This window comes from Lycorma delicatula, chromosome 10, assembly GCF_047948215.1.
Source record: "Lycorma delicatula isolate Av1 chromosome 10, ASM4794821v1, whole genome shotgun sequence".
Classification (NCBI taxonomy): Eukaryota; Metazoa; Arthropoda; class Insecta; order Hemiptera; family Fulgoridae; genus Lycorma; species Lycorma delicatula.
The window spans coordinates 29,254,196-29,268,751 of record NC_134464.1 but is presented as its reverse complement, the minus strand read 5'-3'; positions in this window follow the sequence as shown (position 1 = coordinate 29,268,751).

The following is a 14,556-nucleotide window of genomic DNA, read 5'->3' as shown; positions in this document are numbered from 1 at the left end:
TTTACTTTGTGAATTTAATTTTTTGCTTGCAGGAATTCTGTCCTGTAAGCAAAAACGTTTTATGGACAATGCCATTACTATCGAAGAAACAAATTAACATGGTTTTGATTTTTGATTTGCTCAATTTCCCTTTTTTGGGACGTAGTGAGTTTGAAGTGTGCCAGTCCTTGCACTTGCGTTCTGTTTCTGGGTCGTACTCAAATATCCAAGATTCATCACCAGTAATAACATTTTTTTAGAAAATCAAGATCAGTTTCAATTCACCCTAGAAGATCGCGGCACACTGCCACCCTGCTGTTTTTCTGTTCAACAGTGAGATTTTTTGGGACTTTTTTCATATCCAATTCCGTTTGTCAGAATTTGATGGACTGTGATATAGTTCACATTTAATTGTTCTTCAATCATTCTGACAGTTAATCGTCGGTCGTACCGTATCAAGTCATTGATTCGCTCAACGTTGTCGTCACTTTTTGATATTAACGGTGTTCCAGAGCGTGGATCGTCCGCAACTAATTCCCGGCCATCTGAAAATGCTTTAAACCACCTAAAACCTTGGGCCCATTCGCCCCTTTCAACTTTGAAAAAGTTTCAGTGGCATTCTCACCGAGTTTAGCTCAAAAATTAATTGCACAACCTTGCTCACAAATAGTAACACTCATTTTTGTACGCACAACAAAAACTCGTTTCACGAAAAGTTTGTATACGTCTCACGTGGCAACAATAAACTAAAAATATTAATATGTAATGTAAATCAGCAGTTCATATAACCATATGTTTACTAGCTTCTTTACAGTGTTGCCACTTTCGCTACCAAAAAAACTTTTCTCATTATTTACAGACCTTGTGTATATATTGTTATCACATATATGTCTAATTTAATATCGGCGGGCGATAACGGTAGCAACGATGTGAGAGGGGCACACAGTATACTGACGCGCGGATAAAAGCATCACTCCCACCGCGCAGTTGCATCATAGCGGCGTTGCAACCCCTTCACTCACTCGCTCCAATAAAAAAGCGTGCACGAGAGTGAATTGGCAATTCGTCGTCGACCACCACCTGGAGAAGACCAAGAAGAAGATGTAAGAAAACAGAAGTTCCCTGGCCGGCTCAACGTGGGACCTCCCTGCGGATGCCAATATCCCCGCGGAGCAGCAGGCCTGGTCGGCCCGCCGAGGGAGTCGCTGGATGCGGACGCTACCTTCCCGCTCCAGCTCCAGCTCGCCGGGCTTCAATCGCCCTGGCCGGCGGTCTCAGCCGCAGGAACCGGCCCGGAGTGGGATCACTCGGGGAGAACCGCCTTGGCCGCGCCGGCGAAGGACGACCGACGCCGACCCGACACTGCGGGGATTTGGGGGCCACCACTGCCACGCTGTACTGGGGACCCAACTGCCGCTGAGGGAAAGCCCAGTCAGACTTCAATGGACGAGCCGCAATTCCCCGACTTCGCCGGAGACCAGCTTCGGAACCCAACAGCTCTTCTCAGAGCTAATGCAAAAAACGGCCCTTTTCAGGGCCACCATGAGGTTAGTAAGTGCCACGTACCGTCGAAGCCATTCGGCGACAATATATACATATATATATATATATATATATATATATATATATATTATGTACCCTTTTTTTTTATTTATTAATTTGTATGTGAAGTTTTGTATGAACTAACTGGTATACATCTGAGATGTTACATGAAACTAAAGATTAATCTGAATAGTAATACGAACAATTAGAAGTGCAACCATCTCTGTTAGAGAGCAACCAGTTAATTTTATTCCAACTACACACATGAGAAGGGGAAAAAAAATAATGATTAAACATTAGCATTAATTTACTACACACGAAAAAACTGTATGTAGAGCCAAACTATTTAATATGAGTTTTCTTTTTATAAATAACTTAGCAAATTACATCCTAGCAACAGAATTTAAAAAAAAAAAAATATTTTTATTTTCAGCTTTTATTAGTTATCTCTGTTTAGCTCTTTCTTAGATCTCTGCATCTACAGAAACATTTTTCATTATAAAAAATAATTAAAAACATTAAAACAAAAAAAAGTATACTACAGAGTGTTCAAAAAGTGAAGCAACCATATGGGAAAATGAGTAAGTTACAGAAGTTGTTGAAAGTAGCTTTCATTATGCGATTCTCATAACTGAAACAAATCTTAAACACATGTTGAAACATTTTTTGAGGAATTGCGACAGGAACAGCGACACATCGTTTAATTTCGGTCTACAATTAGGAAACGGCGTGGGGATGAGTTTTGTAAGCAGCATCCTTAAGGTATCCCCACAAGAAAAGATCAAGAGGGGATAAATCAGGAGACTGAGGAGCTCACAATCCCATCGAAATCACTTGTCCGTGCAAACACTGATCCAAGATAGTCATAGTGTTGTTGGCTACATGAGCGTAGCATCGCCTGCTGAACAAAGTGCCCATTCACGAAGATTGTCTGTTACATAATTGATTTTACTGATTCTAATTAATCTTTCATTAAGAAAATCTGGTACTTTTCGTATTACATCAACTCGCATGTAGTTTACACTGTCTGACTGATAATAATCAGGAGACGGTGATTTTATGTAACATTATCAGCAATCATGGTACGGTGAAAATAAAGAAAACTGATAATCATGTGAATATGAAATTATCCATTTGTTTTCCTTTTTTATCCATGCTTAATTTCCATAGAACAATTATTATAAATAATTTAGTCATGTTATTTGTTTTGTTTTATTTAGTAATATTCAATGAATCTTTTCTATATAATAAACAGATATTTAAAAAATTTCCATTGTAAATAATCGTATTTCAATATAAGTAAAAATCATAAAATTTCCAATTCATTTACTAAAAATAAAATAAAAAATTAAATTTTTTATCAACCCCTTTCAAAAAGAGAGAGAGAGAGAGAAAATCGAATAAAATTGGTTCTTTACCAATTAACATTTGTAACCAGTATATAGGAGTTCACTAAACGGAATAGTTTAATTACTATTAACTTTTGTTTATACGACACATCAGAAATCTAATACTTTTGTTAATCAGAAACTCACGAAGATACGAATAATACTGATCTAGTAATACGAGTAATAAAGGGACTTTTAATCTATCCTAATATTTCATTTAAGACTGTTAGTTAATAATTGTATAAATATTTAATGTTAATAAAAACTAATATTTTAACAACTGCGTAACTGTCCACTTTATAAAAGAATTGGGGGATCATATTCCACTTTTAAATTAAATAAGTTTAAGTGAACTGCAGAAAAAAATGTGTATATGTAATTTAATAGGCGTACAAGGAAGTCATGTGATGCCCACATCAAAATTTTTTATCTAAGGACATAAAAGCCGTCACATAAATGTTTTATACATAATTTAAATCTCTAAAAAGAAAAAGTTCACTTAAAGATAAAATCATAAATATAATGTAACTATTTCAAAAGAATATTATTAAATTACGAAATAAATTTACCTACAAGTTCTAAAAATACAAAAGAAATTGTTTGATACAAGTATTTGATGAAATAATATTCTAGTAGTAGTAATAAAGTCTATAATTACTGATCGTAAACAGACATAAAACAAACCAGTTTCTTTTTATTATTATGCTTTTAATTTTTTAATACATAGCTTACTGTTATATAATATCTACACAAAATATAGTACGCTTGGATAACGCTGATAAACTTGTTCATAATAGGATTATTTAATGCTGCCGCGCAGTCAGGATGATACATCTAGTACTATTAAAAGTAAGGCATAAGCTGTCAATTCGAAAAAAAAAAACATTTAATATTCATAAAACGTTGTCGAGATGAAAAGATAAAATATTACTTATCTTTTTTTTTTTTTAAATAAATGATTTTATAATCGGCCTGGAATTATAAATTAATATTTGTATCTTAATACTAAAGAAGCAATGAATCTATCACAGAGAGAGATACACAAATAATATCCGGGCATGTTCATAGAAGACAGTACACATTTATTTTTTCTAATATTAATTTACTCAGAGTTCAATTGATTATCGTTATTAGTTACTTTAATTTTTTTTTTTTTTTTTTTTAATAATACGTTCTGAAGGAAAAAAGCTGACAACTGAGTTGTAAGACTTTCCCGTCACGCGGCTTTTTTCTGATGCACGGTTTACACACACAACTTAATTAAAAATATTTGTAATTTTATTTAAATATAATATTTAAGTTAGTACGGTACGGAACCTGGGTTTTTACCTTGATTATCGTTTGACGTGGAGGGATCATGTTAGGGAGAAGAGGAAGTTCCTTGATATTAAGTTTAAGATGTACTGGGTGTCGGGTACGAGATTTCAACTTTTTTTGTCCAATAAGGTTCTGCTCTACAAGGCTTTCTTGAAACCGATATGGACGTACGGGATTGAACTACGAGGAACCGCCAGTAACAGCAACGTGGAGGTAATTCAACGGGTTCAGAACAAACTTCTACGGAACATAACCCATGCGCCGTGGTTCGCGAGGAATGCTGAGATCCACGATTACGTAGGCATTCCATACGTTCGAGAGGAAGTTAGACGTCTAGTTTCGAGGTATGTGTCCAGGTTGGATAAGCATATTAACCATCTTGATTTGAATCTGTTAGACAACAGCGTGGACATTAGGAGACTAAAAAGATTCCATGTCTTGATCTTGTTGATGGCCAGTTATGATAATCCGGTTTGACGGCTTAGTGCTTTATTGTTTCTTGGATGTTCAAAGTTACTGTTTCGTTTACTGTTCTATTTAAAGTTAATATTTATTTTGTTGTTTTAATGTTAATGTTGACTGGACATTCAAAGGCACTATTAAATGCTATATTACTTATGTTTTACTATTATTTGCTTATGTTATGCTTTGTTTTTGTATTACTTGAGGATTATCATTGGGTGGTTCTCTTTCACATGATGGTTAGTTATATGACTTGCTTATAGCTTCATTGTGAAAGCTGACTGTAAGTGAATAAAGGAATTTAGCAAAAAAAAAAAAAAAAAAAAAAAAAAAAATATATAAAATATATTTTTACAGGTATAAGTCAATGCTACACTAGCGTTCCTTGTCGTGACAAGGGGTACTATTGATACTGTATCCTCCCTTAGCCACTAATTTAGAGCATTTTTTGGTATCCGGGTGCGACTTTTGAAATTCTTTTTGCAAATATTATTATTTTTTAATTGTTAAAAAATGTGCCTAAGAAAAATAATATCTTAATTAGGCGAAATCTCGAGATACTGAGGGTGTCCTTGTTCTAGCCTCACCCTCCTTGACTTTTAAAGTTGAAAATTCAATGGCTTCAATGCCCCATATACAGAAGTAATCTGACCAAATTTGGTCAATATCGGTCCAGTTAGTTCAGAAGATATAAGGTGTGAGACACGGAACACACACACACGTACATACCAACATCCGGAAAATTTCATACCGGTTTTTTGGGTTCCTTAGGTGTCAAAACATCAAGATCAGGTGAAGACCGAAAATGCCCAAACTAGACTGGTTACAATATTTTCCCTTCAACAGCTATGCTATAGCGCTAGACGGCAAAGTATAAATGACAAAATAAAAAAATAATTACTCTTAAAAAATGTGTCAAAGCGGTATTTAACAATCTAAAAAAACATCTTGAACAAAGATTATAGAAATATTTACGGATTTACCTTATTTTTATAGGTATTTCCAATAAATTGCTGCCTGACCAAATAAAAATCATTTATGGGAGAACCTCAAAAGGGATGTTATTTCTTTGTTAGGAACAAAAAAAGTTATTCATTTTTATACAAAAAAAAGAGGAAAGAAAAGAGAAAAACAGGGAAAGAGAAATTTCATAAAAAAAAAAATATATATATATATATATATATATATGTGTAAAAGCAAGTTACAAACAACATTAGAATTATAAAAATATTAATAGTCTAAAGGCTTTAAATTAATAGTAAAAGCTGGCAAAAAAACTATTATATTTTCCTGGAATTTGTTGTTTATTCTTACATAGTTGAAAAATAATGATTCATGAAAAAATTAAAAGAAAATTCGATAAGTTTTAAATCGATATTTTAATTAATAATTCAACAACGACTAGAAAATATGGAACAGAAAGATAGCTTTTTGGGGAAGGGGAGAATCTGGAGACAAATTTTTTTTAAAATAGAAAAATATATACATTTAATGATTTTAATAGAAAGTGAGGTTATGTTTACAAAATTTTGAGAAAATTGTTAACCGTTATTTTCTGCTATTTTTCTCCGTTACATACTATTTTTAAAATAGCAGAAAATAACGGGACAAAAAAGAAATGATCATAAAAATGAATAAAAATAGAAATAAATTAAATGAAATTAAAATAACAAACAATAGGAACCTTTAAATGGAGTAAATTAATATTTACTGGGAAAGAAATTTACCCAAATAAACTTTCTTTTTTTTTTATAAATATATATAAAAATGGTTATAAATACAAGCAATACACTAAAGAAAATTTTTAATAGTAACATAGAAGAAAAAGATAAATTCAACAGAAATGGTATATACAAAATTAAATGAAAATGCAATGCAACATAGATTGGACAGACGGGAAGAAAATTAAAATTAAGATATAACAAACACATGAGATCTTTTAAAGATAAAAAAAAATGATTCTAATTATGCAACGAATTTTATAAAAGAAGGACATATCCCAATGAAAATGGAAAAATCAATAAAATTAATTCACAAATTAATTAAAGGATGAAGAACAAACATTTAAAAAAAATCTAGAAATTTTTTAATTAAAAAGTAACAGTAAAACGATCAGGAACCTCAATTTATTGAAAACGGGAATAGATAAATAAAATTAAAAGATAAGTATAACCATTAATAACAAATAACCAAGAAGAAAGTCAGAAGGCATGATGTCAAAATATAGGGAGGGGCGTTGACTAATCGCTATACAAAAGTTAAGTTAGTTTCCGTGAAGCGAGTGGTAGTGTCTTGGCCTTTCATCCGGAGATCCGGGGTTCGAATCCCAGTCAGACATGGCATTTTTACACGCTACTCGTCATTCATCTCATCCTCTGAAGCAGTACCTAACGGTGGTCCCAGAGGTTAAAAAAATAAATTTAAAATACCAGGACAATAAGTTTTGCCAATGGAGTGGTTCCGAAACGCGTCAACATGTAATGAAAGAATGAAGCTAAGAAACGTAAACAGCACTCAACATTGAAACATTTTTATGTTATATTTATTAAACAATACTCAATCTTAGCAGAAAATATAATAGTAATTATTTTCGTAATAACAATTTTAAAAAAATATTTACTTAACCAACATTATCACCTTCATTACCGAAAATTCTACATGATAGTTTGAATTTTCTCCGCGAAGGCGAATAAGATATTCGGTCTAAAAGAAAACAACAAACCATTACAGAGCAGTTAATAAGAGGAAATACTGTACTATACGATAACAGAATCTGTTACATTAAAATTTTTTTTGCAAGCATAAACGATAAAAAATAACTTCTTTGCGGTGACTATCTAGCAAAATTTCCACGGCGATTATATCTTATTGACAACAACGTCCAACCAGTCTCTCTCAATTTCCTTCAATCTACTTTTTACAGAGTATGTAAAATCGGAATTTAACTTATCTATATGAGATATATGTACACGTAAATCTGTCAGTGGCGTGAGTTATATACCAGCCACTGGATATACGTTCCCATTGGACCTACCAAAAACACACTAGAAGAAATCTTAAATCTATCCGATTATAGGTACAACCTTATTAAAATGTTCTGATCATTGATTGATCCGTTATTCAATTATAGAAACAGAAAAAAAATGTGGTTGGTAAACTAACTGAACATACACATGAGTCTTATGACTATTATGCATTGTATGATTGTAGGATTATTACTGTACTATATGTGTATATTATGTTATTTATTATTTGTATTATTTAATATATTTATTTACAATTCTATTGTTATATAAGTTAGAGATTACAAATCAAGCATTACTAATATTTTCATGTTATTACTATAACACTTTCATTACAATATTAAAAGGGGAAAAAAATCATCTGATTTTTCGACGGGCAACTGCACGTCAAAACATAACTACGTTAAGTCACGTATCCTCTCCTTTTTATTCATTGTAAATAAACTAACTGTTTCATCTTCGTCTTATTTATGTAAAGGTATGTAAAGTTTTTACATTCAGCTGGCCTAGTTCACTGGCTGACATTTATAATATTTCTATTAATTATTACATTGTTCAGTTTAAATTTATTTCTCACAGTCATGAACTAAGATGGCTGAGGCGGCCTTCAAGGCTGATTGTCGACTGTTATTCAAAACGGGTAGGCGCGAGGTAGAGCGTTACCACGGTGTCTTCGAGGTGAGTTCTGAACTATTAAAAGGTTTCGTATCTGAGAGCAGGTGGTTTATTGACTTCTCTTCGTATAAGGTAAAAGAATATGTCGATGTTCAACGTTGTTTCAAGTGCTGCCAATTTGGACACACAACTAAACTGTGTAAACATCTGGTGGTAGTATGCTCCCACTGTAGGGATGAGGGACATAAATGAGAGGAGTATCCTAAGAAGTCGGAGAGCCCGACTATTCTTAGTTCTTGCAGTTTGTATAAACTCCAGACGTCTTTGGAAGGATCATAAGCACTCTGTGAATAGCAAGGATTATCAGAGGGCTGTCACAATGTATTAATATCGTTAGATGGTTAAAACTGGGTAATTAAACGCACAGGTGGTTACGTTGTACAGATTGAACTTGGCGGGAGGTTGGATGAAACTTAGGGTGCTGGATGTTGTCTTGTTGCAGAATCTGTGTGTTGTGTCCGGTGAACTGCCAGGTTTTTCTCGTTGGAAAAGATTTTATTTTGGTTCTGAGAGCACGTCTGCTGTACTGTGCAGAAGGGAACTTGACTGTGTCTTTATTCGATAGCTCTCAACGATCATCATATTTTTATTCATATGGATGTTAAAAACTTGCATCTGTGTGTTACAAGTTCATATTTTCAATATAGAGATCCTGCTGATCGTCATCTTGAGGTCTGGGATTCTCTAGTACCAGTCCAATCCTTATCGGTGCGGATGTAACGCTACGTCACTTTTGTAGCATAGCGGCTTCATCGATGATGGTGGTAAATTAATTGAGGTCCTTATAGCCCAATATGGTCTGCAGGTATATAATGTACCTGGTGAGTTGCCCATCTATACAGGTAATGTAAACGGGCGTCGGGTTTTTGGTGGAATGAACATCGACGTTAGCGTTGATGGGTTTATTCCTGCCAATGTTTGTAACTGGAAAGTGGTTGACGATAGCTCAAGAGATCATCGATAGATTGCGTATGAGATTGTTGGTGGTTGAGTGAGCGCTACCGATGCAACGTTCAGGTACAGCGGGGGGTCGTTTCCTGCACAGGCAGGAAACCCCACGAAAGGTGTAACCGTCAGACTTTTTGATTTACTGCCTGACGATAGTGAAGTAGGTGAGACCACATACCATCAGCGGGTGAAGCGTGAGGTTGCTCAGTTTTGCGGGGGTGCAGTCTCCTTGGAAATTATTAGAATATCTTTAGTTAAGGTACACCTGGATCTCAAACAGGCGAAGATAAACTTTACTCAACATATTTCCTTAAAATAATTTAAGCTTTTTATATATGATGCGCCAATAAATTTATGATATATTTATTTATCATAAGTAAATAATTTTTTTTTTTTTTTAAATAATTTATTTTTATTTATGATCAATTTATGATTATATTTATTATATACATATAGATAAAACTGGTGGTTAATCTGACTCAACTAGTTAAAAAAAAAAAGTATTTTAAATATTTAATAAATAGAACATTTCTTTGATTCTCGTTATGTTTATATTTAATTTCATAAGGATTGAAATATTAAAATTACAACACGTTGCGGTTCTTTTGTGTATTTTAAAACCAAAGGGAAACGTCTCGTTTTACTGCCGTAAGTTACTTACTGAGGAAAATAACTATTCCTAAAGTACATGATAATTTTAAAAGATATATTAATTTGCCTTTCACAAAAATACTTTATGAAAACTACAGATTATCAAACGTAATTTAATGAAAATATTAACGGATTATTCCCGACCCTTTAATGACCAAGATGAAAAAAAAAAAAAAACACATTATCATTGTTGTAACTTTATTTTATGCATGATATCTGTTTTAATGTTTATTAATCTATAAAAATTGTAAATAAATAAAATTAATGGCCGTTTAAAAAAAAATATAAGAATGTAATCGGATGAATATTTCGACTATTACAATCAGTAATAATAAAGGATTAATTTAAACACACACACGCGCACACGCGCGTTTTGTTTTTTCTTTCAGTTCGTTAGTAGCGTTTCTTTCTTTTTACCTATTTATTTTTGTTTGTTTTTTGTATATAAAGTACATAAACAATTTCTTTTTAATGCTTTTAATTTTTTTTGAGGTAAACCTTGTTATCTTTTTTATGTAAGGGAAGCGGATTAAATTGAAGTGGTTAATTATGTGGTAAGTGGAATAAACTATTCTGAGAGTTAAACTCTTTCTTTCAAGTTGAACTCTCCACAAATTGTATTATGCAATTTTTTATATAATCTTATGTTTTTATCCTATAAAGAATTGTATAGTAGCACTTTATTAATGTTTGTTATTGTTTATTAGAACTTCACAGATTTGTGTTTAATTTTAATAGACACATTATTTATATAAATTTCTCAGAATTATATTCTTTACAAAATTAACTAGAAAATCTTTTATTTATTTATTGGTAAATTAACAAAATTATTTCATTCCAAACCTTTTCTTTTTCCTGTTTAGCCTCCGGAAATTACCGTCAGATATTACTTCAGAGGATGAATGAACATGAAATGTTCGAATGTAAATGAAGTGTGTAGTCTTGTACAGTCTCAGTTCGACCATTCCTGAGATGTGTGGTTAATTGAAACCCAATCACCAAAGAACACCGTTATCCAAGATCTAGGATTCAAATTCATATAAAAGTAACTGCCTTTACTTGGACTTGAACGCTGGAACTCTCGACTTCCACATTAGCTGATTTGGGAAAATGCGTTCACCACTAGATCAACCCGGTGGGTTTCATTCCAAACCTAAAAAAATGTATTTTCCAACAAAATGCTTTCGTGTTTTCCCGCGTTTTTCTTAAAACCTAAGTAAGATAGAGGTCTAGGACTACTTTTATTCAATTTTTTAGATCGAAGCACCAAATTTACCCTTCGATTTTACTCTAAGAACTTTAGTACGATTTAATTTCACAGATGGAGCAGAAAGCAGGGCTAAATGTTTCGCGAGCCGAAACTCGTTAACGAACCGTTTTTTGACCTTTGTTTTTATGAACGTTTTTCTTATTTTTGGCTATAGAATCATCTCCTGAGAGATTTCCGTGCAATCTGGAATCACTCTGCATATATTACAAATTTTTTTGAAACCAAAACACAAACTGTTACCACATTTCTGCACGATTTATTCAGAGTGATTTTGCTTTTTTAGATTTTATTATAAATACAGATAAATCCAATTTTGATCGAATCCCTTAAAAGAGGAGATTTTTCTTTTTGTCTAATTCCTTTTTTAGCATCGTAGCTCTAGAACTGTTTTGCAAGATGAAAAGTATTGTAATCAGTAAAAAAAAAATGGGATATGTTTTCTTTTTCATTTCTTGACGTTGACCTATGTTTATATGAACTCTTTTTATTATTTATAGTTATAGAATCATCTCTCGAGAAATTTTCATGCGTGATTTGGAATCACTCTGTATATATTGTCCGTGAATGGATTTTAGGAAAAAGAGTAAAATATTATTTTATTTTTAACGAAGTACTATTTTAATTATATTTGTACTATAATTAATGCATTAGGCATTTATGGTATACTATTCTAATGAGGCTGTTAATTTCAGTGGGATCTACAATACTATGTTAATTATAATTTATTTAATTGGAGTAAAAAAATATGTTCCTTTTGGTATTTAATTCTTAATCGGCCTGTACATACGTTAGAAGTGATCGACATCCGTTCATGTTCTTGGATTATTTATATTTCCGCGCATTAACGCTGGTAACTATTTTTATTACTATTTTCCTAGTATATTTATTGTTCTTAATATATTAAAACGTTTAGTTAAATTTTATAGAATAAATAAAAAAAATATTGTATAAATTAGTGATTTGTTATTTTATATTTATTCTCATTAATGTAAAAGTATAATTGATAATTCTATGTCGTTTAAATAATGTAATAAACAAAATAATCATTTATCAAAGATGTAGTTCATTAAAATATTGAATTTTATAATACTCTTATGTTCTACAGTACATTTGACTGCAAAATTTCCTTACTAACTAGTGTCGTGAACTGACGCTAGTATCGATCAAATAATTTTCATAATTATAATGTTTTATTACCTTGAACTCAATTTAATCCCTGTCATTAATAAGAATTCAAATAATCCATACGTAACAAATACTTTATTGATAAGTTAGTCTACTCGAATGTTATGTTATGTCATTCATCATTATTATCAATAAGGTATCACTAACGTCATTATAAAATTAATCTATTTAGAACGATGAAATCTTTATTATTTGAGTTTAAAAAATAATTAATAAAATTAAAAATGAAATTCATTCTTGTTACATATTTATAACAAATAAAATACAAAGATATAAAAAACATTAAAGAAATAAGAAAGAAAAATGTAATGAAATGCTAATTAATGTTATCATACATTATATACACGATGATTAACACCTAAAACAATAGCATAAAAATTTGCATAGGCTACAGTCTGCATGTATAAGCCTACATAATGATTTATGTACGAATAATTTATTTAAATATTTTAATAAGTTATGACGTAATAACAAAAATATTTATTTAGGCTTAAAATTTAAATGATATAAGAATTACTCTACTACAAACTATTATTTCTATAGGAACTCTTGTTATTAATTTAACAATAAGATCCAAAAAAATGTTTAGGGCAAGTTAGTATGTTTACTGATTACAAGAAGTGATCAATATATAAAACGTTTTGTAGGTAGTAGTAGAAATAATAATATTATTATTATTATTATTATAAATTTATTTTAATATTTGTTTCTTCATACCTCTTACAGCCAACCACATTTTCCATATGGATCGCCAGAGAGAGGCTGTGAAGAGACAATTCGCTAGCCGTAACTGGAAAACAAAGTGTTTCCAAACCTATGTTTTTTCTAATTTTTTCATTATTTTCACCAGTAGAATATGACCTGAAAGTTTCTTCGTGGAAACTCTGTATAACAAAACTACCCGAATGTTCTCCTGTTACAAGGTATCTGAATTTAGTAAACAGATATGTTGATTCAATCGATATACTTGAGAGAAAAGACAATTAAATAAATCCTTCAGAAATAATAACTGAGTTGTCTGCCTGATCCATGTCGTTTGATTATTCTAAACTATTTATTGTATCTATTTTTATTTTTTTCTCCTAATTTTATAATTATAACTTTATTGCTACAGTTTTATGGATTTTGTAGGATTTTATTAAAAAGAATTTTCTTTTCTTTTGCAGTTATTCTACTGGATGGTTTTAAATTTTTATCTGTTACTATTATTTAAGTATAAATTTATAATTTAAGAATAAATTTTATGATATTCATGATATACAGAATGTTCCCGGCCGTATTCGCCGAACTTCAGGGACTGATTCAGGACACCAAAATGAGCAAAAACGTTCATATCCAGATAAGTCCTATTTTGCTTTGTTTTCCTTCTGGAGACCATTTTGTGATTTTTAACAAAAAAATATTTCTTAGAAACGGGAAAAACCTAATTTAATTAAATTTGGTTTTAATTAAATTTGGTTTTAATTAAATTTAATTAAATTTATTTATAATTAAATAAATAAATTTATATTAAATATTTAATTTAAATAAATAGTAGAGTAGTCGTGGGTTGTTTAACATTTTTAATTTTTAATTTATTACTTTTTAAAGATTAGTAGGCCTGTTTCTAACAGTGGGACGTTTATATATAATGCCAAAGACTGCATCGAAATCGGTCTAACCGTTTAGAGAAACATATCTACTGCAGCGCCCCATTGTGGCCTATAACCGAAAAATTAATCCAAGAACTTGCTCTAAAGAGATAACTATGTAATGCAAAAATCCTCATCGAAATCGGTCCAGTAATTTTTGAGGAAAATGGTAACAGACATACACACAACCTCTTACCCCAAATTCGTATACTGTCTCCGTTCCGTTGTGGGTAAAAACAAACAAATAAATAAAAAAAGTTATTATTTTTATTGATGAACAGGTTAACAGCTTCTAGGTTTTCTTGGCATTCTACTTTTTTTTTATAATGTAGGAAGTGGATTTAAGATATTTCACATGTAAAAGTAATTATAAAAAACAGTGCGATTAAAATTAAATGAAACAGAATTTTAAATTACTTTTATAAAAATCTTTTTTTTGAAAATTCAAACAAAAATATCTTTATATATGTAAAAAAAATTCTTTT